General features: G+C 46.1%; 1 protein-coding gene and 1 non-coding gene across 2 annotated transcripts in view; both read left to right on the top strand.

The window, feature by feature from the left end:
* The window catches only part of LOC126419216 (calcium uniporter protein, mitochondrial), a gene marked incomplete in the record, with an annotated part of 2,318,083 nt that overhangs the window by 1,627,407 nt on the left and 664,558 nt on the right, over nucleotides 1-26,118 (top strand).
* Trnap-cgg (transfer RNA proline (anticodon CGG)) lies at nucleotides 10,959-11,033 on the top strand. Its single transcript has one exon. It is a non-coding gene; the product is annotated as a tRNA-Pro (tRNA).

The following is a 26,118-nucleotide window of genomic DNA, read 5'->3' as shown; positions in this document are numbered from 1 at the left end:
ACCGAGAAACCCACGGGGGCGGCAGTGGAACTTTCCAGAGCGTGGCTTGGTCAGCGACTACGAGCGCCTCCTACTTACCCCCATACAGGACCATATCACAAGAGAGCAGATTCTGTCGAAATTCCAATTCGGCGTTAGGCAAAGATACTCCGCCCCCCAGCAAATCATGAGGGTAGTTGAAGCAGCCACAGAGAGCTTCAACCGAAAGGGCTACTGCGGGCTTGTCTTGTTAGACGTAGCAAAAGCCTTTGACTCAGTCTGGCACACCGGGGTACTACTTAAGATGTACACCCAAGGCTTCCCCGGAAAGATCGTCAAAATCGTAAAAAACTATCTTTTCGGTAGGACTTTCTCAGTTAAGATCGATGAATCCCTGTTGACCAGGAGAAGAATCAGTGCAGGCGTGCCCCAAGGTTCGGTCCTGGGACCCGTCCTCTACAATGTCTACACTGCTGACATCCCTACGACTCAGCATGTACACACTGCACAATACGCAGATGACACTGCATTCTTCTCCCGCTTGACGAACAGGAACCTAGTTATAAGGCGTCTGCAAACCGCCCTAAACAGGACGGAAAACTAGGCCAAGCAGTGGCGCATCACAATCAATTCAGACAAAACGCAAGCCATGCTGCTCACCAGACGCTATGGAAAACGCCGACCTCCAAGACGGCCATACCAACTGCTGCGATTGCAGGGGCAGAACCAGCCATGGAGAAATTCTGCGAGGTACCTCGGTGTCACACTTGACAGGCGCCTGACATGGAAATGTCACATAGAGGAACTTCACAGAAAGGCTCATGCCAGGATGCAGGTTCTGTACCCTGTATTAAACAGCACCAGTTCCCTCGACCCCGCAACAGGGGTAGCGATCTACAGAAGTCTAATTCGACCGATACTGGAATATGCGTGCCCTGTATGGGGCTACGCAGCCAGATCGACGGTAGATCGCTTACAGAAGGTACAGAATAGAGCGTTAAGACGTGCCTTACACACCCCACGCGCTTCCCCGCGGCAGACCTGCATGAAGCTGCAGACATCGAGCTATTATCGACACGTTTCCGTGTCCTGGCAGAAGCTTTATACGCCACTGCGCGAAACTCACAAAACGAACTAATCAACACCCTTGGGCAATATGAACAGCAAAGGGACAAATACAAAAGACCAAAGTCGCTACTCCTGCAGTAGCAGAATAAGATAAATAACAACTATCAACAAATAGCAAATAACAAAAGAACAGCATATATAACATCACACGAGAAAAGAGGAGGAAATGTCCACAGGCGACAATAACCTCCACCAACACCCCCTCTTACGGAAGAGGACAAAAAGAGAGAAGAGACAGAGTGGTCAGCGACGCCTGGGTGGCGTTACACGAGTGAGGCGTGTGGTCGAGGTAGCCTTCCTTGGTGCTGACTTCCTGTTGCCATATCGTGGGACGAGAAAATTTACAGGCAGCCAACACTGCCGGCCGATGTTCGGCCGTAACAAGAAAACTAAGTTACCTTTTGAAAGATAATAAAATAAGGTAAAATCCCCTACTGTCTGGCTCATCTTTACAACATGAAAAAAATTGTTAATAATTCTGCATAACATTGATTTATTGCCAAGTGGTATATGAACAGTATAAAATTGTTTCTTAAGTAAGATATTCTTTATATAATATAATAACATACAGAATAATCAAGAAAAATTATTTAAGATTGCAAATCGTGACACGCTTTTTCAACATAGTACCGAGTACACTAAGCAGATTCAGAAGGATGTAGGTTGCAGTAGGTACTGGGAGATGAAGAAACTTGCACAGGATAGGGTAGCATGGAGAGCTGCATCAAACCAGTCTCAGGACTGAAGACCACAACAACAACATCATCGAGTATGTATGGTAAAACAAGGGAAACCGGGGTCTACACGTTAAAACAAGTCGGAAAAGTGCAATATCCTTCTGTAGTATGGCGTATGATAAAAAATTATGCAGAACCGTGGCGCCGCCTTACTTCCGGCAGCAGGATTCCTGTATGGGCGCAAATTTCATTGGGCTCAGTTTTCATGTATCCACCTGAAATTTACACTAAAGTGACAAAAGTTGTGGGATAGCGATAAGCACATACACATTTGGCACTAGCATAGCTACACAACGTATAAAACGGTAGTACATTGGCGGAGCTGACATTTATTCTGAGTTGATTCAAGTGGAAATGTTTCCGATTTGATTATGGCCATACGTCGGGAACTAACAGACTTTTTAAACGGAATGGTATTTGGAGCCACACGCTTTGGCCGTTCCATTTTGGAAATCATTATGAAATTCAATACTTTGAGATCCACAAGGTCAAGAGTGTGCCGAGAATACGAAACTAAAGCCATTACCTATACTCACTGACAAAGCAATGGCTGAAGGCCTTCACTTAACGACCGAGAGCAGTCGCGTTTACACAGAGTTGTCAGTGCTAACAGACAAGCTACCTTGCGTGAAATAACAGCGTAACTGAATATGGGACGTGCGACGAACGTATCCGTTAGGACACTGCGGCGCAATCTGGCGTTAGTGGGCTGTGGCAGCGTACGACCGACGCGAGTGACTTTTCTAACTGCACGACGACGCCTGCGGCGCCCGTCCTCGGCTCGTGGCTACGTCTCTTAGACCCTAGACGACTGGAAAATCGTGGCCTGGTCAAATGTGTCCCGATTTCAGTTGGTAAGAGCTGACGGTATGATTCGAGTGTGCAAGCTGATGGCGGCTCCATAATGGTGTGGGCTGCGTTTGCATGGAATGGGTTGGGACCTCTGGTCCAGCTGAACCGATCGTTCACTGGAAATGTTTATGGTCGGCTGCTTGGGGACCATTTGCAGCCATTCGTGGAGATCATTTTTATGGACGACAGTGCTCCATGTCATCAGAGCGTCCGTATATGGTTTGGCCACCCAGATCACAAGACATGAAACTTGTCGAACATTCATGGGACATAATCGAGAGGGCAGTTACCGACGGCTGTAGAGGCAGCATGGTTCAGTATTTCTGCAGGGACTCCGAGCGACTTGCTGAGTCCATGCCACGTCGAGTTGCTGCACCATTCTGGGCAAAGCGAGGTCCGACGTGATACTGGGAGGCAGGGGTGTACGAGTGAATCTGTGGCAGGGGTTTGGCCTCTAAGTAGCTTATTAGTATCGCACAACTAACAGCACGCTGCCTGCAAAGGATACCTATCCTAGTTCGAGTCTCAGTATGGCGTACCGTTTTGACTAGGTACGTGTAATTAACTTATTGCTTTGCCACTCTGCGAAAGTGCACAGGCCTGTCACCTTAGCGTCAAGACGTGTTATTTATTGGAGAACTGCATCGTGTCCCACCTGGTCCTCCAAGCCACAGACTGAGGTGGCGCATTGGTTAGCTCAATGACTCCCGTTCCGGAGGACGACGGTTCAAATCCGCGTCCGGCCAACCTGATTTAGGTTTCCTGGGATTTCCCTAAGTCGCTCCAGGCAAAAGCCGAGATGGTTCCTCTGATCTTCATTCTGCCAGTTGTAGCGTCTCAGTTCAATCACTCGTCCTTCTATCGTGTATAATAACCTGGTCTGCTAAGTTTGAAACTTCAGGTGTCACACCGACCCTCGGTACTTCTCTACTCGCATGCTCTTCAACACTGACAGAGTGTTTGCTCTTCTTTTTATCTGACCGTTTGTTGAGCCGTGGCTGACTCGTATTATGCTTTGCATTAAACCGTCGTTGCTATTCTGTGATTAGTCTCCCGCGGTTATCGCGATTATGCTGTCATCCTCTCTCTCTCCGTGAGTGGCAGCAGCAGTTGCGTGTATCGATATTCGCACCCTTGTACTATCTTTGGCCTCGCGCTTATAGTTTCCGGCTTTGCCGTGTGTGGACAGTTGGTCGGTTGGCGTGGAGCAGCGAGGAAGTCTCCATGGCGGTTGTCTCGCCAGGTCGCTGGCGGCGTCCACGTAATGGTCGGAGTGTGACGGGCTGTTCCCATTGCTACGAGGTCCGTGGCTCATTGATCCCGGACACGAAAGTTTAGTCTTTACCTTATCTTCCAACCAGCCCCAACTGTTGACATTGTGTCGTTTGATTTTCGTTGTGGGCTGTTGAGACATTCCCGCGAGCAACAACGTGTTTTCAAGTTGGCGAAGTTCTAGCCGTCCCCCTGTGGAGTTCAACTTAACTTGATTATTGAAGTTCACCAGCGGAATCTTCTGCCATGTGGCCGTTGACGTTCCGGTTACCTGCCCTGCGCTTTCACGTAAATTCAGGCAGTGTATTTTCCTCGTCGTGTTGTGGCCGTCCAGCACGGCGTGTAGTTTGACACCTGAATGTGTAATTCGTTGTGGACGCCGATACCTTCTGCGTTGTTCCATTGAACTCCCTGTTGTTTGTTGGTCGGGTGGAGCGGAATTTATCCTGTCGCTTGGTCCCTTGGCTGTTTGTCGGTTGGGTTGCCGTCGGATTGAGAATTGTTGGGTTGACTTCCTGTCACACCTAAGCGAGCGTTGCGAGGTACCGGGGGTAGCAGTGTATTTAACACTAAATTCTTCCAGATCTTCATATGAAAATGATGCTCTAAGCCCCCCCCCCCCTTTTCTAACTCCGACTTTTGCTGTTGCACATGGATTAAGAAGAAACGCGAACTGAGTGTTATCGACCCTGCAAGTGGAGTAGAAAAGAGTTTGGCACCTGCAATAACTTAATTTGATATAAATTAATTTGATAAAGGAAAGTTTCATTAATGTAGTGAGAAATGAAAGGGTTGCTTTACCGATCCACAGAATGAAAGTTTTATCCAAAATAACAATGTGATTTATTATGGCTAAACTCGAAGTAATAAACAAAACACATGAAACACTTACAATACGTCAAATTAGGTACTAAAATAATTGCTGTGAAGGTGAAGTTGTCCATAAACTAGCGTGTGACGTTTATGACCAAGTGGTATGTGGAACCAGTTCCTTGCAACTCAAATCTTAAGAGAAACACCCAGTCAACCCAACATTAATTGCTGCTACAGTAGTGAGAATTCAGACAATGAACATCCAAGACAGAACCACGTAAGAAAAGACGGGAACAGGCGCGCGCCGCTGAGCTCTGATTATCACAGAGCAAAATTCCCTAATCTGCCGGTGCTGTGGACATGCATTACCAAACTGTCTTCTTAACTGCAAGGACACGATCTGGCGTACCGAAGGCGATGGCTGGTTGCTTCGACGTCCCGTCATGGTGATGATGATGTCGCGAGTATAGCCCGAAGCAAATTATCCTGGTCTGGTTGTTCCAGACTAAAGACTTCCTATCAATACAAATGCGCCTCTGATGGAGACAAAGAAGGCTCGCCACACAATCACTGGCAGTATAGTGATTGATTTTAACAAGCAAAGTCACACAGTAACTCCGATACAGTCAGCAACTTCGTCAAACAGTTACAATTAAATGAAAGTATATTAGACAGCCAACGGAAGGCAGGCTGTCCGGAGCAGCGAGAGCTCAGTCTTGTAACCTACCCCGACCAAAGTGCGAGAGACGACTCTCAAGAGCACCCGTACAAACCGAACACACAACATTCCTGCCCCCACGACAGTGGCTGTGGTTATACGTTCCAATCAGCAACTCGAAAACTGGCGGAAAATTCCACTCTATTGCCGAAGCACAACCATTCCGCCGATTTTGCTACGTCATGGAGCTATGCCCTGAGCAAGCCAATCACAGTTACGATTTTGCAGAAAACGCGGGAATTTGCCCGCCAAGACTGCCTGGGAACACAAGTCATTCCCACGCCTCGCTGGTAGCCCATCAGAAAGCGTTTTCACTAAGTTTCTGCGAAGTAACGGAATCTCTAGCCCAGCCGCTCCTTCAGGCCCCTGTGGGCGTGTCGCTCCCGCTCTATGACAATGTCGGCGTCTGGAAAGCATCCACTCGACTCCCTCACACCCGTCGGCTTAACCCTTCCAAGATCAGCAGTCCCCGCCTGTCACCGGACCACCCGGGTGCCGAGAGACGCTGCGGGGGAAGTCCGCGTGTGAAGGAACAGCAACTTTTCATCGCATGCAATTAGAGAGGAAAATCGAATTACTCAGAGTAAGATAGAAGTATGAGAGGGAGCTCATGCCACCTCTCGGCGTTAGTTTTTGAATTCCAGGCCGACCCTTGGAAACTTCTGAGCGCCGTTTGATGTGCTGCCTTTTCTTATTTGTCCTTGTTGTTTGTTTATTTATGGCTTCGAGCCGATTTTAAATTAAAGTTGTTCTGCCCTTAAGGCGTGAGATTGTTTGGCCTTCAGCCTAATTTAGAGAAATGTTTTAACACGAGGCCTTCTGCCTTATAGAATACAAATTCTTGTTTTTGAGTCTTAAGTGATTGGCCTTCAGCCGGTTTTAAATTAAAATTGTTTTGCCCTTGAGGTGTGAGATTGAATGGCGAATTTAGCGGGGAATTAAGTTCTAAAATTGATGTTTGGCTTGCTCTGTTTTTAATGTTTTCTTTACTCTTTTAATGTTTATCAAATGAATAACGTAGTAAGTTCGGGCGCAACTGACAGCCACTCATTTTGGCCCCTTTCCACAAATTAAACTATCTGTCCTGTCCTGCGGGTATAGCAGGGGATTGTGTTGACAATGGGTGTTCTAGCTACCAGCTTTCACTTTTCCGCGAAAGCCACAATCGTACCTGTCTATTATGGCGCTGTGTTACAACGTAACTGTTCCTCACCGCCTAAAGATGTTAGCGCGAGAAGGAGCCGCTGCAGTAGAATGCGCTGAAATGAATGTTCCATAACTAAACTCACCCGTATAGTCGTGACCGCTTCCGGGTCGGGAAGGTATGCCAGCACCAGTTCGAATCCGCATGGGGAACCAACGACGAGGGATCACGCGTCCCATTGCGTGAATGCTGTTCCATGTTCCATGTTGGATCTTCTCTCTCTCTCTTCTATCAACCCTATATGGTACGGATCCCACACCGGTGAGCAGTATTCAAGCAGTGGGCGAACAAGTATACTGCAACCAACTTCCTTTGTTTTCGGACTGCATTTCCTTAGGATTCTTCCAATGAATCTCAGTTGGCGTCTTCTTTACCGACGATTAATTTTATATGGTCGTTCTATTTTAAATCATTCCTAATGCCTACTCCCAGATAATTTACGCAAATAACTGCTCCTAGTTGCTGACCTGTAGCTAAAATGATAAAGGATCTTTCTTTCTGTGTATTCGCAGCACATTACACTTGTCTACATTGAGATTCCATTGCCATTGCCTGCACCATGCGTCAATTCGTTGCAGATCCTCCTGCATTTCAGTACAATTTTCCATTGTTCAACCTCTCGATATACTACAGCATCATCCGAAAAAAGCATCAGTGAACTTCCGATTTATATATACTGTGAATAGCAACGGTCCTACTACACTCCCCTGCGGCACACCTGAAATCACTCTTACTTCGGAAGACTTGCTGCGTTCTGTTATCTAGGAACTCTTCAATCCAATCAAACAATTGGCCTGATAGTCCACATGCTCTTACTTTGTTCATCTAACGACCTTGGGGGAACTGTATCAAACGCCTTGCGGAAGTCAAGAAACACGGCACCTACCTGTGAACCCGTGTCTATGGCCCTCTGAGTCTCGTGGACGATTAGCGCGAGCTGGGTTTCGCACGATCGTTTTTTTCGAAACCCATGCTGATTCCGACAGAGCAGATTTCTAGTCTCCAGAAAAGTCATTATACTCGAACATAATACGTGTTCCAAAATTCTACAACTGATCGACGTTAGAGATGTAGGTCTATAGTTCTGCACATTTGTTCGACGGTGGTGCGATGCTTGTGGTCGTCATATGACACCCGTGCTATGAGCTAAGTTCTGTCCAGTATTTCTGTTTGGTGGTCAGGGGTGCACGGTGTTTATCTGTCGCTGTTTCAGTGCACCGTTAGATACCTGGGATCTTTACGAAAGTGCGGCGGAACTGCACGCGCTTTTTCAGCACATCCATTGAGACTGGCTGTCGTCGCTTTGAACATTTATTATGGGATGTACTCGTATGTTTGACACTGCATCAGCTTGGGGGCAATCTGGAATTTATATTATTCTTGAAGACTCAAGCTGACCAAGATCGCAGGCAATTCTTTCTTATACTATGACATCTTTCAACAGATGTACGTTTTCACTATCGGATCTTGTAACATTATTGGTTCTGCATGTTTGTTGAAATATTGAAATCACATAGTGAGGATTCGTTAAATAAAAAGTGACAGGGTTCCGATGATGCCAGCGTAGATCTGTCGAAAATGGTCACAGTAATAAGAAAGAATTGCTAGCCATCTTGTTAAAAGCTATGTTATTCTTACGCGGTGTACGCTGTATGTCCATAATACACTAGTGGCCATTAAAATTGTTACACCATGAAGACGACGTGCTACAGACGCGAAATTTAACCGACCGCAAGATGATGATGTGATAATGCAAATGATTAGCTTTTCAGAGCATTCACACAAGGTTGGCGCCGGTGGCGACACCTACAACTTGCTGACATGAGGAAAGTTTCCAACCGATTTCTCATACACAGACAGCAGTTGACCGGCGTTGCCTGGTAGAACGTTGTTGTGCTACCTCGTGTGAGGAGGAGAAATGCGTACCATCACGTTTCCGACTTTGATAAAGATCGGATTGTAGCCTATCGCGATTGCGGTTTATCGTATCGCGACATTGCTGCTCGCGTTGGTCGAGATCCAATGACTGTTAGCAGAATACGGAATCGATGGGTTCAGGAGGGTAATACGGAACGCCGTGCTGGATCCCAACGGCCTCGTATCACTAGCAGTCGAGATGACAGGCATCTTATCCGCATGGCTGTAACGGATCGTGCAGCCACGTCTCGATCCCTGAGTCAACAGATTGGGGACATTTGCAAGACAACCATCTGCACGAACAGATCGACGACGTTTGCAGCAGCCTGGACTATTAGCTCGGAGACCGCGGCTGCGGTTACCGTTGACGCTGCATCACAGACAGAAGCGCCTGCGATGGTGTACTGAACGACGAATCTGGGTGCACGAATGGCAAAACGTCATTTTTTCGGATGAACCAGGTTCTGTGCACAGCATCATGATGGTCGCATCCGTGTTTGGCGACATCGCGGTGAAGCGTGTATTCGTCATCGCCATACTGGCGTATCACCCGGCTTGCGTAGCAGTTTTAATGGCCAGTAGTGTACAATGAAAATGCGTTTCAAGCTATGGGATGACTATCCAAATATTATCGGTTGTGGACCCACTATCACCTGTTTTGATTTGACCCGAAAGTTTTGACCCTGTACATCATCGTTCCGAAAACATTCCCCCTAATTCTAATATGCCAATTTACCTTGAAGGCATGTTTTACCCCTTACAATTGAAATAGGGAAGAAAGTAAAAAATACATGTTTCGTTATTTTGACCCGCCTACATAACCGCCAAGTTTCGTGAAGTTAGTTATTAACACCTGTGAATGTTCCCTTGTTTGTGGGCAGGTAGGTTCCAGAAGCGCAGAGATCACATTTTTCAAGGGGGCGCAAATTTCACTGAGCGCAGTTTTCATATATCCGTCCGCGATACGGCGATCACTTGGAGAACACCTACCGTTTCTACTTCGAGGCTGGAGTGACAGAACGGCAATGAGAACACGGCCCTCGGCGTGCGGTTGCCGTCGGGCCATTTCTAGCTCGCTGAGAAGAGCTTTCGGGCGCGCCCTGCGTGACCCGTAATACAAGTACTCGCAGTCCCTGGAGTTGGTGCGCCAAGCGGCGATGGAAATATATTTTTCAGGCCGGACGGACACGCCGTTCATCAAGTTACGCCACTGAAATACATTACGCTTATTTTTCGAATAAAAATGTCTGTCGTTCGCGGCCTTCGGTTACAATAAAAGAAGTAATAAAAACGAGGAAATTGAAAAGCGGGCCGCGGGCTGAAACGCGATCATTGGCTGCGGCTACTGCTGGCGGATGAATGAACTGTGGAACCGTAAATCACATCACATCGCAACGGAACGTGTAGCGGCGTGCGGCCGACAGCTCAAACTGCATTACTGCCCGGCAGGAATTCACGTCTGCCTGTTCGCGCCTGACGACCGTTGCTGTGTGCACCACAGCAGGTTTTAATACTCCGGCCACAACGATATTCCTCTGTTCTCATGAGGGTTTTGTTGTTGAAGTTGTATTCTACAGACACACTGTCTGGAGAAGAAGTGAAACACCCTACTAGGCGGAAACCAATTCTTAGCGTGCCTGTATGCTATCTGCGGAAAGCTGCTTATCCCACGAGAACCTAAAACGAATCTTTGCCTTTGTGACATGTATTCAGCAGTGGGTGACGATACCATTTTTTTCAAATTTTTTTTGTCTGAAATTTGCATAACGTACTTTCTAAACGAAAAATTTTCATGACTGTTACGATACATGGCGACTATCAGTCGAAATTTTATTGATCACATTAATTTTTTCCCATTATATTTCGAAAATACCTTTCTTCATACTATAACTTTCTCTCTGAAAACTTTAATTATCCCATGAAATCAGATTTGCTAGTTTTACCAGTTATCGACAAATAAACTTAGTTTTGGCATTACACAAATTACTAAAAATTAGTTAAATAAATTGTATTTATAGAACGAAATTTTCACTCTACAGCGGAGTGTGCGCTGATATGAAACTTCCTGGCAGATTAAAACTGTGTGCTGGACCGAGACTCGAACTCGGGACCTTTGCCTTTCGCAGGCAAGTGCTCTACCAACTGAGCTACCCAAGCACGATTCACGCCCCGTCATTCTAGAAACAACCCCCAGGCTGTGGCTAAACCATGCCTCCGCAATATCCTTTCTTCCAGGAGTGCTAGTTCTGCAAGCTTTGCAGGAGAGCTTCTATGAAGTTTGGAAGGTAGTAGGCCAGGCAGTGCCAGAAGTAAAGCTGTGAGGACGGGGCGTGAGTCGTGCTTGGGTAGCTCAGTTGGTAGAGCACTTGCCCGCGGAAGGCAAAGGTCCCGAGTTCGAGTCTCGGTCCGGCACACAGTTTTAATCTGCCAGAAAGTTTCAAATTGTATTTATGATTACGACATAGTTCATTCATTATAAAACATGTTTGTAGTTCGAATAATATTTTCTACATGAAGTTTATCACAGTTTGACTGCACTGACATCCATAAACTCTTTGAAAGATTGGAAATGTAACATATTTCTTACCTTCTTTGAAGTTAGTTGGTGGGAGTGGGTTTGTGCGATGATTTCATGGAGAACTGGCGTGGGGGAGGCAATTCTGGGACGCGTCTCCGTTGTAACCGTGTAATGTGGACTCGTAAAGATGCGCCTATGTATGAAAGTTTTTATGTTCAGCAGTCGCTATGAGCTTGATCGTGGTGAAATACATGAAATCGGATGTCAAAAAAGTGTTTCATTTAAAAGTTCATCCAACTGCATTGTTGCGAAAGTCAACAGAACGTAATTATTGTTATGATTGTTTCGTGAATGCATTACGCCGAATCACTGATAACAGTGTGCGGTGATGGTAAGTACCTGTGGGACCAAACTGCTGAAGTCATCGGTCCCTAGGCTTACACACTACTTAATCTAACTTAAACTAACTTCCTCTACATCTACATGACTACTCTGCAATTCACATTTAAGTGCTTGGCAGAGGGTTCATCGAACCACAATCATACTATCGCTCTACCATTCCACTCCCGAACAGCGCGCCGGAAAAACGAACACCTAAACCTTTCTGTTCGAGCTCTGATTTCTCTTATTTTATTTTGATGATCGTTCCTACCTATGTAGGTTGGGCTCAATAAAATATTTTCGCATTCGAAAGAGAAAGTTGGCGACTGAAATTTGATAAATAGATCTCGCCGCGACGAAAAACGACTTTGCTGTAATGACTTCCATCCCAACTCGCGTATCATATCTGCCATACTCTCTCCCCTATCACGTGATAATACAAAACGAGCTGCCTTTTTTGCACCCTTTCGATGTCCTCCGTCAATCCCACCTGGTAAGGATCCCACACCGCGCAGCAATATTCTAACAGAGGACGAACGAGTGTAGTGTAAGCTGTCTCTTTAGTGGACTTGTTGCATCTTCTAAGTGTCCTGCCAATGAAACGCAACCTTTGGCTCTCCTTCCCCACAATATTACCTGTGTGGTCTTTCCAACTGAAGTTGTTCGTAATTTTAACACCCAGGTACTTAGTTTAATTGACAGCCTTGAGAACTGTACTATTTATCGAGTAATCGAATTCCAACGGATTTCTTTTGGAACTCATGTGGATCACCGCACGCTTTTCGTTATTTAGTGTCAACTGCCACCTGGCACACAATACAGCAGTCTTTTCTAAATCGCTTTGCAACTGATACTGGTATTCGGATGACCTTACTAGACGGTAAATTACAGCAGCATCTGCGAACCACCTAAGAGAACTGCTCAGATTGTCACCCAGGTCATTTATATAGATCAGGAACAGCAGAGGTCCCAGGACGCTTCCCTGGGGAACACCTGATATCACTTCAGTTTTACTCGATGATGTGCCGTCTATTACTACGAACTGCGACCTTCCTGACAGGAAATCACGAATCCAGTCGCACAACTGAGACGATACCCACAGTTTGATTAGAAGTCGCTTGTGAGGAACGGTGTCAAAAGCTTTCCGGAAATATAGAAATACGGAATCAACATCAGATCCCCTGTCGATAGCGGCCATTACTTCGTGCGAATAAAGAGCTAGCTGCGTTGCACAAGAACGATGTTTTCTGAAACCATGCTGATTAAGTATCAATAGATCGTTCCCTTCGAGGTGATTCATAATGTTTAAATACAGTATATGCTCCAAAACCCTACTGCAAACCGACGTCAATGATATAGGTCTGTAGTTCGCTAAGGACAAAACAAACAAACAAACACACACACACACACACACAACTCTGAGTACACATTCTGACACGAATCGCCAATAAAAACTAAAGAAAAAGTCCCGTCGCGCAGCGTTCAAGGTCATATTGCGCAACGGAAGTGAATTATAGCGCACCGCGGGTCTAAGTAAAACTACACTCCTGGAAATGGAAAAAAGAACACATTGACACCGGTGTGTCAGACCCACCATACTTGCTCCGGACACTGCGAGAGGACTGTACAAGCAAAGATCACACGCACGGCACAGCGGACACACCAGGAACCGCGGTGTTGGCCGTCGAATGGCGCTAGCTGCGCTCCATCGCAGTCTTTAACACTGGTAGCATGCCGCGACAGCGTGGACGTGAACCGTATGTGCAGCTGACGGACTTTGAGCGAGGGCGTATAGTGGGCATGCGGGAGGCCGGGGGGACGTACCGCCGAATTGCTCAACACGTGGGGCGTGAGGTCTCCACAGTACATCGATGTTGTCGCCAGTGGTCGGCGGAAGGTGCACGTGCCCGTCGACCTGAGACCGGACCGCAGCGACGCACGGATGCACGCCAAGACCGTAGGATCCTACGCAGTGCCGTAGGGGACCGCACCGCCACTTCCCAGCAAATTAGGGACACTGTTGCTCCTGGGGTATCGGAGAGGACCATTCGCAACCGTCTCCATGAAGCTGGGCTACGGTCCCGCACACCGTTAGGCCGTCTTCCGCTCACGCCCCAACATCGTGCAGCCCGCCTCCAGTGGTGTCGCGACAGGCGTGAATGGAGGGACGAATGGAGACGTGTCGTCTTCAGCGATGAGAGTCGCTTCTGCCTTGGTGCCAATGATGGTGGTATGCGTGTTTGGCGCCGTGCAGGTGAGCGCCACAATCAGGACTGCATACGACCGAGGCACACAGGGCCAACACCCGGCATCATGGTGTGGGGAGCGATCTCCTACACTGGCCGTACACCACTGGTGATCGTCGAGGGGACACTGAATAGTGCACGGTACATCCAAACCGTCATCGAACCCATCGTTCTACCATTCCTAGACCGGCAAGGGAACTTGCTGTTCCAACAGGACAATGCACGTCCGCATGTATCCCGTGCCACCCAACGTGCTCTAGAAGGTGTAAGTCAACTACCCTGGCCAGCAAGATCTCCGGATCTGTCCCCCATTGAGCATGTTTGGGACTGGATGAAGCGTCGTCTCACGCGGTCTGCACGTCCAGCACGAACGCTGGTCCAACTGAGGCGCCAGGTGGAAATGGCATGGCAAGCCGTTCCACAGGACTACATCCAGCATCTCTACGATCGTCTCCATGGGAGAATAGCAGCCTGCATTGCTGCGAAAGGTGGATATACACTGTACTAGTGCCGACATTGTGCATGCTCTGTTGCCTGTGTCTATGTGCCTGTGGTTCTGTCAGTGTGATCATGTGATGTATCTGACCCCAGGAATGTGTCAATAAAGTTTGCCCTTCCTGGGACAATGAATTCACGGTGTTCTTATTTCAATTTCCAGGAGTGTAGATACCCGTGGCGGTGCGACCAGTCCCGCTCAAGGTCGCGCGCACGCAGCACATGTCATATATGTTAGTGCTCGTGGCCATGAGCGGGACAGAAAATTTCTGGTCGCACCGCCAAGCGTGCGCCCATGCCCGAGGGACGACTCGAACCTCAGACGGGGGCAGCCGCGCGAACCGCGGTAAGGCGCCCTTGACCGATCGGCTACCCCGCGCACCAGATAACAGAGAAAATATTTTGTTCGTAAAACACATGAGGACGTTGGCCTCTTCTGAGAACATCTACATCCATACTCCGCAAGCCACCTGACGGTGTGTGGCGGACGATACCTTGAGTACCTCTATCGGTTCTCCCTTCTATTCCAGTCTCGTATTGTTCGTGGAACGAAAGATTGTCGGTATGCCTCTGTGTGGGCTCTAACCTCTCTGATTTTATCCTCATGGTCTCTTCGCGAGATATGCATAGGAGAGAGCAATATACTGCTTGACTCGTCGGTGAAGGTATGTTCTCGAAACTTCAATAAAAGCCCGTACCGAGCTACTGAGCGCCTCTCTTGCAGAGTCTTCCACTGGAGTTTATCTATCATCTCCGTAACGCTTTCGCGGTTACTAAATGATCCTGTATCGAAGCGCGCTGCTCTCTTCCATCAACCCTATCTGGTACGGATCGCACACTGCTGAGCAGTATTCAAGCAGTGGGCGAACGAGTGTACTGTAACCTACTTCCTTTGTTTTCTGATTGCATTTCCTTAGGATTCTTCCAATGAGTCTCAGTGTGGCATCTGCTTTACCGACGATCAGCTTGATATGATCATTCCATTTTAAATCACTCCTAATGCGTACTCCCAGATAATTTATGGAATTAACTGCTTCCAGTTTCTGACCTGCTATATTGTAGCTAAATGATAAGGGAAGCGATCTGTACTAGTCTTGTTGTAACATGATTTAATCACTCGACAACCCCATCACTAACACCACCACCACCACCACCACAACAACAACAACAACCCGTGTGCAGTCATACCGTCCAAAGCCGCCACTTCACTCTGGGGTAGAGCAGTCACGCCCCTGGCACGTGACTGGACGTGAAGACCGTGGAGAGAGATCAACGAAAGGTTTGGAGTTTGCAGCAAAGCACACAAGGCGATGCATCTCGCCTGCCAACAGCAAAAGGTTTCAGGCAGGTAGTGAGGCGATTCCCCCTCCTCTCCCCAGGACGTTTATAATACGACAAGCTACTGTCTGATCCTCTGCATGCGTCGGGTTGTAATGCACACAGAGTAAAGTGGCCGGTAGACGAGCAGTCGGCAAGGCACGCATGGGGAGACCAGTAGTTACGGGGCTGTGTGTGGGCAGGCGCTGTTGGGAAAATATTAAGTGGAGCCCCTCTACGCCCATAATCGTATGGTGACCATTCATAAAGATCTCAAAAAAATGGTTCAAATGGCTCTGAGCACTGCTGCTCTCCGTTGGGTTTTCTCTCTCTCTCTCTTCTATCAACCCTATCTGGTACGGATCCCACGCCGGTGCGCAGTATTCAAGCATTGGGCGAACAAGTGTACTGCAGCCAACTTTCTTTGATTTCGGACTGCATTTCCTTAGGATCCTTCCAATGAATCTGTCTGGCATCTGCATTACCGACGATCAACTGTATATGATCATTCCATTTTAAATCACTCCTGATGCCTACTCCCAAATAATTAATGGAATTAACTGCTCCCAGTTGCTGACCTGTAGTTAAATGATAAAAGATCTTTCTTTCTGTGTATTCGCAGCACATCACACTTGTCTAAATTGAGATTCGGTTGCCATTTCCTGCACCATGCGTCAGTTCGTTGCAGATCCTCCTGCATTTCAGTACAATTTTCCATTGTTACAACCTCTCGATATGCTACAGCATCATCCGCAAAAAGCCGTATAACTTAAAGAACAACGAGCTGAGCCATTATGTACGAGAACAAGAAATTCAAGATGAGTATAATTTTCTGACTTTTGTATATTGCAACAGACGACACAGGAGCTCTGTACAACGAAATCCAGCCAGTGTTGCAAATTTCACTTTTTTTTATTCGCTCTGAGACTTGTTTCGGGCCGGGACTCATTTTCGAATCATCGTAACATAGCAAAAAAATTACATTTCCGAAAATGCGGGAAAGAATGACAGAAATGCTAAAACCAATCATTACAGCACGTACAGATAACTGTATGCACTGTAACTGTTTGTTTGCACATTTCTGACATGGGTGACTGTTGTTCATCGGCGACGAAGTCTCGAATTTCCGCGTCAGTACCGCATTTGGACGTCCACTGGGTGTCGATAGGTGACCTTTTCAAATCAATCACGTTTTTTGCTCCATCTTATGTGAAACCTCTGAAAGCATACATCCTGCAACAGTCGTCGCAATGGTCCAGGCCGGAGGAGGGAGCGTTATTGTGTGAGGACTTTTTTCGTGACTTTCCGTGGATGATCTTGTCATCCTGGAAGGCACTATGGATCAACACAGGTATGCATGTATCCTTGGGAATGAAGCCCACCCCTACATGCAGTCTGTATCTCCTCGGCACGGTGGCATCCGTCAGCAGGACACACTGCATTGTCATATAGCTTGCAGTGTACGTGCGTGGTTCGTACATAACTAGGATGAAACTTCCTGGCAGATTAAAACTGTGTGTCGGACCGGGACTCGAACTCGTGACCTTTGCTTTTCGCGGGCAAGTGCTCTACCATCTGACCTACCCAAGCACGACTCACGCCCCGTCCTCATAGCTTCACTTCTGCCAGTATCTCGTCTCCTACCTTCCAAACTTCACAGAAGTTCTCCGGCGAACCTGCAGAACTAGAACTCCTGGAAAAAAGGATACTGCGGAGACATGGCTTAGCCACAGCCTGGGGGATGTTCCAGAATGAGATTTTCACTCTGCAGCAGAGTGTGCGCTTGTATGTCTCCGCAATATCCTTTCGTCCAGGAGTGCTAGTTCTGCGGGTTCGCCGGAGAGCTTCTGTGAAGTTTGGAAGGTAGGACACTAGATACTGGCAGAAGTGAAGCTGTGAGGACGGGGCGTGAGTCGTGCTTGGGTAGCTCAGATGGTAGAGCACTTACCGGCGAAAGGCAAAGGTCCCGAGTTCGAGTCTCGGTCCGGCACACAGTTTTAATCTGCCAGGAAGTTCTGTATCAGCGCACACCCCGCTGCAGAGTGATAATATGATTCTGGAAACATCCCCCAGGCTGTAGCTAAGCCATGTCTCCGCAATATCCTTTCTTTCAGGAGCGCTAGGTCTGCAAGGTTCACAGCAGAGCTTCTGTAAAGTTTAGAAGGTAGGAGACGAGGTAGTGGCAGAAGTGAAGCTGTGACGACGGGGCGTGAGTCTTGCTTGGGTAGCTGAGATGGTAGAGCACTTACCGGCGAAAGGCAAAGGTCCCGAGTTCGAGTCTCGGTCCGGCACACAGTTTTAATCTGCCAGGAAATTTCATATCAGCGCACATTCCACTGCAGAGTGAAAATCTCATTCTGGTAACTAGGTTGAGTTTACGGTAGCCCCCTGGCCATTAAACTCCCTGAATTAAAATGCAATCGAGTGTATGTCGTACCACTCCGATCGGGCTCTTCGCGCCAATGATCTTCAGACGAGAAATCTGGCGCAGGTGTCCACGGCAGTGTATTCAGCGCGGCCCCACGTCACTGTCTGTAGCTTCGAGACCCTCGCTGGCTCTCTTCCTGCGTGTCTTGCAGCGATCGGCGCTGTTAAATTTGGTTATTCAGGGTGTTGACAGGTGCTCGCAATAATCTGTCTGGACCGATCGTGAGGAACGGCGTGCTATAATTGAGTTTAGAATTCGAAGAGTTCCCCCACACATGCAGCAACCTGTCCTTTGGTATGTGAATGATAGACCACACACGAGCACTGTGACATCTGGAGCCAATCAGCCCCTTGGGATCACTGTCATCGATCACCCTCTACACAGTACCGACCTGGTACAATGCGATTTTGGCCGGCCGGAGTGGCCGAGCGGTTCTAGGCCCTACAGTCTCGAGCCGGGCGACCGCTACGGTCGCAGGTTCGAATCCTGCATCGGGCATGGATGTGTGTCATGTCCTTAGATTAGTTAGGTTTAATTAGTTCTAAGTTCTAGGCGACTGATGACCTCAGAAGTTACGTCGCATAGTGCTCAGAGCCATTTGAACCATTTTTGAACCAATGCGATTTTCATCTGTTTCCACAACTTAAAGACCACCTTCAAGGACTTCACTTTGATAATGATGGAAACGGTCCAAGGAGAGCTGAGGTTGTGGCCCCGTCAGCGAAGTCAAACATTCCACAGCGATGGTACCAACCAACTGGTCTCTCGTTGGGAGAAATGTGTTCGTCACCAGGGTGGCTGTGCTGGCAAGACATAAAGAATAAAGCTGTAGGATGTTAACAATGTCTGTTTCATTTTAAAAGCCTTTAAGAGTTTTCACATAAGAAATTCGGAGGCATTACCTTTCAGCAAGCGCTCATAAAGGAAAACGTTCGATATAACCTGTTGTAAAGCAAAAAGGAAAGTTCCAGGTGCAGTCAGTAAGGACATCAGCTGATAGTTCACAGAGTCGAAAATATTCTGCCCTGAGACAGCGCGCAGTTCTATTTACATAGCGTAAGTATTACAGAAAGTATTTCTGTTAAATTAGTAAGGAAGTCCCACAAAATTGTAAAAAATGCCAAGGTGAATAATAAAATTGTGTATGCAGTGAGACGCATAACTCTTCTATCCACTACGCTACACTGAACTCGTGTGACATTCGGCCGTGTACTTTATATTACGATCTTCTGAAGGCTTTAATCGCCAATACGTTATTAACTGTTAGTTAATCATAACTCATCGCACCACGAAGTGTTTTTGATGAATATTCAGTGTGCCATAGCCTTTCGTAACAAACAAGCTATAATATGAAAATAACGAGATACGAAAATTCTTTAAGCACCAATACCAGTAGGACGTTTCACGTCATTTTGCTGCGCCCAGTCCTACCAGTAGCGACGCGTTCTCGAGAGATCCTAAATGTACTGGTGCTCTGAAACAGCATCTGTTCGCAGAACGTAACTTATCCACCAAATATGGGATTCAACTGAAAACGACAAAATACAATATGACGTCTCGTAAGTCCTGCTTGTGACGTAGACAGCGTTGTTGCCAGTTATTGGCTCAACCATCCTTTCGCCCCGCGTAGTGCACTGACTCGACGTCGCATGAACTCAGCAAGTCGTTGGAAGTCCCTTGCAGAAATATTTAGCCATGCTGCATGTATAGCACTCCATAATTGCGGAAGTGTTAGTGGTGCACAAATCTGTGCTCGAACCGACCTCTCGACTATGTCCCATAATTGGTTGAAATAGCTCTGAGCACTATGGGACTTAACATCTGAGGTCACCAGTCCCCTAGAACTTAGAACTACTTAAACCTAACTAACCTAAGGACATCACACACATCCATGCCCGAGGCAGGATTCCAACCTGCGACCGTAGCGGTTGCGCGGTTCCAGACTGTAGCGCCTACAACCGCTCGGCCACTCCGGCCGGCTGTGAATAACATTGTACACATACCTTTGAGACATGTTTACGAAGACAGTGACAAAAAAAGTAGTGCAAATCGGACTAATACGACATAAAAAATTGTTAATTTCTGCTTACTTTTTAAACACTCTTTGTGTTGCAGCTGTCAAAAAGGTTACATGTGTTTTGGTAGCATCAACGATTATTTGTTTTGTATGTAATAGATTAGAGAATCTGTATTAAATTTTGTTATATGAATGGAATAAAGTGTATGTTAAATATTGCTTTTGGTGAGCCTGTTATAAGTGAACCAAGGGCATACAAGTGGTATAATCATTTCAAAGCAGGCATTAAAGGACAGCGGTTTTACAAGCATGGATGAGATTAAAAATGCACAGTTAAGAGACCTATAAACCATCCTCAAGAAACAGTTCCTATCATCATCATCATCATTTAAGACTGATTATGCCTTTCAGCGTTCAGTCTGGAGCATAGCCCCCTTATAAAATTCCTCCATGATCCCCTATTCAGTGCTAACATTGGTGCCTCTTCTGATGTTAAACCTGTTACTTCAAAATCATTCTTAACCGAATCCAGGTACCTTCTCCTTGGTCTGCCCCGATTCCTCCTACCCTCTACTGCTGAACCCATGAGTCTCTTAAGTAACCTTGCTTCTCCCATGCGTGTAACATGACCCCACCACCTAAGCCTGTTCGCCCTGACTGCTACATCTATAGAGTTCATTCCCAGTTTTTCTTTGATTTCCTCATTGTGGACGTTTTGCCATTCGTGCTTCCAGGTTCGTCGTTGAGTACACCCTCCTGCCATTGTTCCCATCTACTAGTACCTGCAATCATCCTAGCTACTTTCATATCCGTAACCTCAACCTTGTTGATAAGGTAACCTGAATCCACCCAGCTTTCGCTCCCATACAACAAAGTTGGTCGAAAGATTGAACGGTGCACAGATAACTTAGTCTTGGTACTGACTTCCTTCTTGCAGAAGAGAGTAGATCGTAGCTGAGCGCTCACTGCATTAGCTTTGCTACACCTCGCTTCCAGTTCTTTCACTATGTTGCCATCCTGTGAGAATATGCATCCTAAGTACTTGAAACCGTCCACCTGTTCTAACTTTGTTCCTCCTATTTGGCACTCGATCCGTTTATATTTCTTTCCCACTGACATTACTTTCGTTTTGGAGATGCTAATCTTCATACCATAGTCCTTACATTTCTGATCTAGCTCTGAAATATTACTTTCCAAACTTTCAATCGAATCTGCCATCACAACTAAGTCATCCGCATGTGCAAGACTGCTTATTGTGTGTTCACATATCTTAATCTCACCCAGCCACTCTATTGTTTTCAACATATGATCCATAAATAATATGAACAGTGGAGACAGGTTGCAGCCTTGTCCTAACCCTGAAACTACTCTGAACCATGAACTCAATTTACCGTCAACTCTAACTGCTGCCTCACTATCCATGTAAAGACCTTTGCCTCCTATTCCATAATCTCGTAGAACAGACAATAGCTTCCTCCTAGGAACCCGGCCATATGCCTTTTCTAGATCTATAAAGCATAGATACAATTCCCTGTTCCACTCATAACACTTCTCCATTATTTGCCGTAAGCTAAAGATCTGGTCCTGACAACCTCTAAGAGGCCTAAATCCACGCCGATTTTCATCCAATTGGTCTTCAACTAATACTCGCACTTTCCTTTCAACAATACCTGAGAAGATTTTACCCACAACGCTGATTAAAGATATACCTCTGTAGTTGTTACAATCTTTTCTGTTTCCATGTTTAAAGATTGGTGTGATTACTGCTTTTGTCCAGTCTGATGGAACCTGTCCCGACTCCCAGGCCATTTCAATTATCCTGTGTAGCCATTTAAGACCTGACATTCCACTGTATTTGATGAGTTCCGACTTAATTTCATCCACCCCAGCTGCTTTATTGCACTGCAATCTGATTGACCATTTTCTCCACTTCCTGAAATGTGATCCTATTTCCATCATCATTCCTTTCCCATTCTACCTCGAAATCTGAAACATTACTGATCGTATTTTCACCTACATTGAGCAACTCTTCAAAATATTCCCTCCATCTGCCCAAGGCATCCACGGGATTCACCAGCAGTTTTCCTGATCCGTCCAAAATACTTGTCATTTCCTTCTTACCCCCCTTTCGAAGATCGCTAATTACACTCCAAAATGGTTTTCCAGCAGCTTGACCCATAGTCTCCAACCTGTTTCCAAAGTCTTCCCAAGATTTCTTCTTGGATGCTGTAATTATCTGTTTGGCTTTGTTTCTTTCTTCAACATAACTTTCTCTGTGTACCAGAGTTCCAGTATGTAGCCATTTTTGATACGCCTTCTTTTTCCTTTTACAGGCTGCCTTGACTGTGTCATTCCATCTGCTAAAATACCTAATAATTCATACGTCAAACGTACATTAAAACGTAAACGGGCATGAAATCACCATTGGGTCAGAAAATGGCGCACTGTCAATCGTCGGCTGCAGCAAACGCAGATTGGTGCAGGATCTCCACTGAACAAATGACGGTGACTGAAACGACAGTGCCCAACACGCAGGCGAGCTAAAAGCATCTCCTCGGGGCGAGAGGAAGTCGTCCACGGTGTTTCAGTTCCCGGAGTTCGTTCCCATATAGAGAAGACCAGCGTTCATACCAGAGGGACAAACGTTCGTAAGTGCAGCAACACAGAGATCAACAGCTAAAATGCCCAGGTAGTCGGAGTGCAGGCTTGGCAGCAGCATCAGCAGCTTCATCCCCCGACACTCCAATGTGACCAGGGACCCACATGAAGATCACATTGGCTCCATCATCAGCGAGCGAATGAAGGCATTCTTGGATTCGTTGTACTAAGGGGTGGTATATCTGTAGCAAACAGAACCGCTGGAGGGCACTAAGTGAATCGGAAACAGTACACATTTGAGAAGCCAGATCATCCGATGGACTGGGTGCCCTGATAGATAAATTATTATGTTGGAGATAACTCTCTGCAATGAGGAAAAGCTCAAAATACTAAGTAAATCCATAGTGGATGCTGTTGAACTCCGTGACTGTTCTTTTACAGGGTGTAGAAAAATTTACGCTACCAGTCACAATAAAAACATTATTTATTCATCACGCGACCAGTTTCGGGTTTGTGCCTATCCTCAGGTGTTTACACATTCATGTACATCTTTATATTGATGAAGATCAATAAAGATGAAGTTGTTATTATTGTTGTTGTTGTTGTTGTTGTTGTGGTCTTCAGTCCTGAGACTGGTTTGATGCAGCTCTCCATGCTACTCTATCCTGTGCAAGCTTCTTCATCTCCCAGTACCTATTGCAGCCTACGTCCTTCTGAATCTGCTTAGTGTATTCATCTCTTGGTCTCCCTCTACGATTTTTACCCTCCACGCTGCCCTCCAATGCTAAATTGGTGATCCCTTGATGCCTCAGAACATGTCCTACCAACCGATCCCTTCTTCTAGTCAAATGGTGCCACAAACTCCTCTTCTCCCCAATTAGATTCAATACCTCCTCATTAGTTATGTGATCTACCCATCTAATCTTCAGCATTCTTCTGTAGCACCACATTTCGAAAGCTTTTATTCTCTTCTTGTCTAAACTATTTATCGTCCATGTTTCACTTCCACACATGGCTACACTCCATACAAATACTTTCAGAAACGACTTCCTGACACTTAATTCTATACTCGATATTAACAAATTTCTGTTCTTCAGAAACGCTTTCCTTGCCATTGCCAGTCTACATTTTATATCCTCTCTACTTCGACCATCATCAGTTATTTTGCTCCTCAAATAGCAAAACTCCTTTACTACTTTAAGTGTCTCATTTCCTAATCTAATTTCCTCAGCATCACCCGACTTAATTCGACTACATTCCATTATCCTGGTTTTGCTTTTGTTGATGTTCATCTTATACCCTCGTTTCAAGACACTGTCCATTCCGTTCAACTGCTCTTCCAAGTCCTTTGCTGTCTCTGACAGAATTACAATGTCATCGGCGAACCTCAATGTTTTTATGTCTTCTCCATGGATTTTAATACCTACTCCGAACTTTTCTTTTGATTCCTTTACTGCTTGCTCAATATACAGCTTGAATAGCATCGGGGAGAGGCTACAACCCTGTCTCACTCCCTTCCCAACCACTGCTTCTCTTTCATGTCCCTCGTATCTTATAACTGCCATCTGCTTTCTTATTATTATTGTGTGGTGACAGTTTTTCCACTCTGTTGCTCATTTGTTACCATTTAACGTCCATGTTTCAGTGTTCTTGAAATTTAGCTACATATTTCACTACTGTGTCGTGAACTCGTGATATGCACTGTGTTTACATACAAACATGTAGGGTTTGGTCAGAGAACTTTCTTTGACGTAAACTGTCACCACAGCATAATTATAATGAGGATACTTCATCTTTATCGATATCCACAAATACAAACGTGTATATGAATGTATAAATACCTGAGAATGGGCAGAAGCCCGAATTAGGTCTTGTGACGAATAAATATTTTCTTCTTCTTCTTTCGTTTCACCCTCTTTGGGGTACGCTGGATCAATCATTTCTTTGTGCGTTGTTCTTTTCTTAGGGCCCAGTATTTCTTCATTCTTTCTGATCTTCTTCTCCTCTCTTCTTCCGAGATGAAGGGTTTGGACTTTTGTGTGAATTTGTCTTGGAACCTTATGTTTTCATCTTTAGAAATTAATTTAGCAGTTAGATCAGTAAGTGAATTTTCTGAAATCTTTAATTCCACTAGGTCTTTCTCGGTTTCTTTAAACCAGTTTGGCTTCGTTTTTCGGTTACGGAAGGAGTCAAAGATTTGTTTAGTTAATCTGTTGGAATTCATGCTGAGAAGATGACCATAAAAATTTATTCTCCTTTTTCGCATAGTATCTGGAAGTTTTTCAATTTTCTTGTAGAGAGTTTCATTTTTGATGTGTATAATCTTATTGTCTTGAAATTTTGGCCCAATGATTTTTCTTAATTTTTTTCTTTCCTTTAGCTCGAGTTTCTCCATTTGGCCTTTGAAATTCATGTTAAGTGTTTCTGCTGCATACACTGTCTTGTAATGTGTAATTTTGGACCCCCATGAAAGGGATTTTTCGTTGTATGTATTTTTTGTTAGTTGGAAGGCCAATTCAGGTTTATTTTTTCTGGATTCCATTGCTTTGCTTTCCCCAGCATTCCAACTAATCCATTCTCCGAGATATTTGAATTCTTTTACTATTTCAATCTTCTGTTCTTGAACTTTGAGGTATTTATTTTATTGTGACTGGTAGCGAAAATTTTTCTTCATCCTGAAAATTAATTATTGATAACTTTTGTAATCATTATTATAGACTTCCGAAATATTGATGTAAGTAATGATTTTTTTTAAAAAAATAATTTAGTTCCGTGATTGAAATAGAAGTGAAACCTTTCGTTTTTACCTTTAATAAAGTTATATTTCACCCCCTCAGGGGGTATCTTTATCAAGTTTGGGAACGCTTTGCTAGAGGATAATGGTGCCGGTGTTGTAGAGTGCGGGACACGGGCACTGCTGGAAGAGACAGACTGCGGTCGTGGCCAGGAGATGGTAGCGTGCAGCTTTTGTACCACTGTGCAGTAAGGTGGTCGCAGGGGGAGGGGTGGGGGGGTCTTGTATAGCAGGACGCCCGGGGCTGAGAGCCTGCGCTAACTGCCGGCTCTCGGGCCGAGGCGGGTTTCTTTGTAGCGGGAAACCTGCGGGCCGGGTTTCTTTGTGGGGCAAACCCGCAGGCGGGGTCGCCTCGGCCGCTTTGTGCTGCAGCACCCTCTGCCGTGCCCCTCACTACGAGCTCTGTCTGGAGGACCGGGGCAGAGCAGGCGCGGCTTGCAGAGTCTCTCGAGGTAAACGAGTGATTAAGGTGAATCCGTAGCGTTGACGGCTGTTTCGCGGGGTCCTGACAGAGCTTGTGATCTCATTTTGTGAACAACGTTTGAATGGCTGATCGGCTCGTCTTCTGCTGCTGTGGTCTCCTGCATGCTCGGCACATGCACCGCCAGGTATTCCCCTTTATTTTTTATTCGTTTAGCGTATGTTCGACATGTATCTCTGCATCAGAGGTCTCCAAACTTTTTCGCCCGGCCACGTTGACTCCT

Source organism: Schistocerca serialis, chromosome 9, assembly GCF_023864345.2.
Source record: "Schistocerca serialis cubense isolate TAMUIC-IGC-003099 chromosome 9, iqSchSeri2.2, whole genome shotgun sequence".
NCBI lineage: Eukaryota > Metazoa > Arthropoda > Insecta > Orthoptera > Acrididae > Schistocerca > Schistocerca serialis.
The sequence above is the reverse complement of the archived record's forward strand: the minus strand, read 5'-3'. Positions and strand labels throughout refer to the sequence as shown.